We start from the raw sequence: 4,626 nt of genomic DNA on the forward strand, positions 1-4,626 counted from the left end.
CCTAAAGTGGTCCCGCGACCAGAAAAATCTGAACTTGTACCGACGAGAGGTGACTGGCTCCCCAATGTCATTGAGCACCGGACGACCATTGACATCCAAATTCGGCACGCGGTCAAAGACACTTTCCCGGGCTTCCCGAGAGTGAGGGCGGACGAGGAAGAAGCGGGACTTATAGCCTTTCAAAGAGTCAGAATAAGACTTGAAAACCTTTCTGGATTGCTTCAGAGATACCCATCCGTAGCGATCGTCCCTCACCGTGCGCGGAACACAAAATATATAGAAAAACAGAGAAAGCGTCGCCGCTATCTTCAAATGGGCACAAACCAATTCAAAGGCTCGAATAAAAGCGATGGAATTAGGGTGAAACTGCCCAGGGGCCACCTCCAAATGGTTGAACACCGCCACCTGGAATTCAGTAAAAGGGGCACGAAAACCCATTTCCCGGAACACCACCTCGTACATAGGAATCAAGTCAGGGGAATATACATCACAGATTCGGTCTTCTTCGGCCGGAATCAGAACTGACCACCCTTCACCCACCTCGGTGAAAATATCAGAGTCATCCTCCAGAAAGTAACTCTCAGTTTCCAGTGCCTCCTGATGCACCCAGACCCGCTGACGCACCTCTTGCCGGGCTGGAGGAGTTGAAGACTACGAGCCAGATGCCGTCGGGCGAGTCTCTTCGGCCATTTTTCACCTGAAACACAGGGGAAACAGTGAATTCGACTGTTAAATCAAATCCATCCTTCCACCAACGTCCAGAGTAAAAGGGCACGCCTACGGCCCAGAGACCAGAAAAACTGCGTCCTTGCCTCCCCCCATAACCACAAATACCGAGCCAGAAGAAACTCGCGCCCGGGAAAAGGGCAAAAATGCAGGACCTCTAACTACGAGATGGAGTACAAATAAAAACACACTAAAGAGTATAATCGAACGCTTATCAACAATACAGAAAGCCAGAATCAAAAATACGACAAAACACGCTCATGAACGACGGAGGAACCTCCTATCTCCACCATACGCCACCGCGTTCCTCATCTACGTTCTTCAAAAAATCTTCCTAAAAGCTTACCCTAACCACATGCAATCAATTCTAAGTAAAGATCAAAGCATAAAAATGCAAAAAGCAAAGATCATAGGTTAAACTTACAGTTACGATTTTGGTGAAGAACTGAAAAATCTGCAACAAACACCACTACAGGAGAAAAGAATCGACGGAGGGATAACGAAGCAAATGAAGTTGGAAAGTTTGGAAAAATGGGGGTTGTTCTTTATTTATAGGCTATTCAAGTCCCCACACGCACCGCACGTGCCAGACTGTGCAGAGGGATGGTCATCATTAACCCTATTGCCTAGGTAATTGTTTGCCTATCATTTCGCATTTAATGCAACGTTTTCAATCACCAACTTTTCGTAAAGAACACGCTTCTTCATCCCCGACCTGACCCTTCCTCTCCTCGGAAATAAACGGCATATCTCCCTCAGATAGACAAGGCACGGACCCTCGGATCTACTTCCTATAAGTCGTTACTCCTCTGACCAGAAGCACCGACTTGGGGACTCCTGTTCTGGACCGGCCCAATCCAATCAATTGGGCCACTCCCGCCTTCGGCCCAATACACGTCAGAGCGCACATGGTGGATTACATCCGACCAGACTGGGCAAACGGGCCAAATAATCGACCACAAGGATCCCACGTGCTCGGTAAACAATCAATCCACGCGTCTCCTGAATATTCGCCCCAGAAGGAGGAGTCCAATCCGCTCGCCAAAACCTCTTATAAATAGCCCTCTACATACAGAGGGCAAGGTAATATTTTTCTTACCACTAAGACCCTATTATTTTGTCGTACCCTGTGGAATACATACTTACTTTGGCATCGGAGTGCCTTGCAGGTACAACACCTTTTTTCCCATATTCGTCACCCCGAAGTTCAAGCCTTCATTGTTGCTGGCCATCTGATCTGCTCGGTAAGATCAGTAAGCTACCGTATGTTTGATTGGTGGAGAAATCGTCAACTAAGTATACGATAGAACTCGTGGAGGTGTTTGGACACGAATGCCGACAACGGGCAACACGTGAATGGTTTAAGGAGTATAGTAGATTGAGTGCAACTGGTCGATAAGTTTAAGTTTGTGAAGAGTAGATTATATGCAGTACTTGATAGTTTCTTCTATTTGAAGAATGTATTCTTTTTGTGTTGATATTTACTTTTCCATTTCATATTTAAATTCATTCAAAACCAAACTCATAACTAAGAATCCGTCGAACGGCAATTCAGTAGCACTAATCTCTGTGGACACGATAAATTCCCGGATAAAAATTTCCAAAACTTTTGTTGCTGGCCGCTTTACCGCTCCAACAAAATGGCGCCGTTGCTGGGGATTGGTGTTTTTATTGAATTCGCATTGCGATAGTTTCTTTGTTTTTGAGTTTTGTGAATATCGTATATTTGTGAATTTCCTTATACTTGTATACTTTTGTATAGTGGATTGTATAGATACATGTTCTAATTTTGTTTGGTGGACTTATTAAACAAGTTGAAATCGGATAGTTCTTTAATTTCAAATCTTCAATTTTCAACTTGTTTAGTTAATTTCACCAAACTTTTGTAAAAATTGTGTTTTTACATATCGTTACGTGTTTGTTAATACGTGTTGTTTACGTATTATTGTATATTCTCTTGTTTCGTAATGTTTGTTCGTGTGTGGTTAGGATACTTTCTTTAGGTTCGCGTTGGGTGAAAGCGTCGGCGTGTCGTGGAGAAAACTACTACCCGAGCACAATAAAGGTGTCGAGCTTACGACGTAAAACAAGCGCTTGTTGGGAGGCACCCCAACGGTTTTATTTTTCTGTTTTTCTGTAAATGAGTAGTGCAGGTGATAAGTGGAAGTTGCTCGTGGTTTGTGTTTTGCTGCATTGGTTTTTCTTTTTCTGGTGTCGCGCGCAAAGAAGGCGCGTTGCGCGGCCTGGGAGCTGAAGAGCTTGGTTTGGCAGAACTTTGCGCGCTTCCCATGGTCTTGAGGGCGCGTCGCGCGCCTTGTAACTTTTGGCCAGTGAATTCTTTTTAATGGTTCACTTGCCTAGCCTTTTTCTCACTTACACCAAGGCTTTATAGTATAGTATTTTATAGTTTTATTTTTTTAATTCTTTTGTTGTTGTTTAGACTCAAATTTTGTCCCGATCGCTTGGAGTCTCATTTGGTAATTATCCAATTGTGATAGATTCAACATGCCGGTTGTGCGGTAATGATTATTCAAATTTGTACGTAGCAAGGTACTCGTTTATCGCTTTCTATAGCATAACATGTTTATGAGACTTTTCATTTGTACAAATTTCATATTACTCATTCTTTTTGCATAACTTGCTCATGACTTGAATCACAATTAGTTTCCCCTTTTTACCATAAATGTGAGACGGCTTTCCATTGTATATATATGCGAGAGACCGACAGTTCTTGTTTTAACTGGATATTATTATGTTTAATCTTTCGTTTGTATTGTTTTTGTGAATGCACGAAAGTGATCAAGGCACTTGTTTGATTTTGAGCACAACTACCATAACCAAATATCAATTCACCTTGTGAGTGTGTGACTATTAGTAACCCCTTTTGAGCCTTTTTGTCAATATCCATATTGTTTTTTCTTAATGCTTGTCTATGAGCGTTTGGTTTTCATTTGTGTATGGATGTTTGATTCTTTGTTTTCTTGAACCCTCAACTATGATGTTTAGTTGTATTTTTACCTTGCCTTAGAAAGTAGGGAGTATTCACTTTATATTGTGGTTGAATTCTAGTTGGGGAGAGGATGTTTACCCATTTATATTGTGGTTGATATGAGGTTGTGAAAAGAAAAAGAAAGAAAAGAAAAGAAAAAGAAAGAAAAAAAGAGAAAAATTTGAAGAAAAAAATATCAAAAAGAGTTTGGAATAAGAGTGTGCTAATAAGTTTTGTGTTTGGTGTGAAACTTGTGATGAAGAAGAAAGTTGGATTGGAATTTTGTTGTTTGAAACTTTGTGGAAGTAATTACTCCCTTAGGTTTAGGCAAGTTTTTGTTTCGATTAGCTTTAGGACTTATCACTTGTTTGTTAAACGAGCCACATTACAACCTTGAAAGCCCTTGTGATTCGTGTCGTTGCATTTTCAATACTATTTTTAGATGAACGCATAATTTTGTATTTTGTTTGCAAGATTGTTGGGTGAGTGTTCAAAGTCCTCACCTTTCGGTGTTTTTCATCTAGCGATGAGTTTTTGCTAGGCGTGATTCATTATTGAGCTTGTTTTTGTTTAGAATGTTTTGTATGATTAATGTACTTAGGATTGGTTTCATTTTCATGCGTCGTTGTAGGATTGTGGTAAGTTTTTACTTTGTTTATACGTTTTGGTTTGAACTGTGCAATTGTTTGTTTTCTAAACTGTGTTGATTCTTGATTCTTTGGATTTTTACTTTTGATTCTTTGAGTGTTTGGCCTTGTTTGAGGAAAAACAAATTCAAGTTGGGGAGAGTTGTTAAGTGCCAAAATGTAGTTATTTTGTGTTTGTAAATAGTGGCACTTATCGATACTTTTTGTTAATACCGTTGAATAATTCCCCGTTTTGTGCATAAATACGTATACTTTGTGAATAAA

The sequence above is a fragment of the Vicia villosa genome, unplaced genomic scaffold, assembly GCF_029867415.1.
Source record: "Vicia villosa cultivar HV-30 ecotype Madison, WI unplaced genomic scaffold, Vvil1.0 ctg.002276F_1_1, whole genome shotgun sequence".
NCBI classification, from domain to species: Eukaryota; Viridiplantae; Streptophyta; class Magnoliopsida; order Fabales; family Fabaceae; genus Vicia; species Vicia villosa.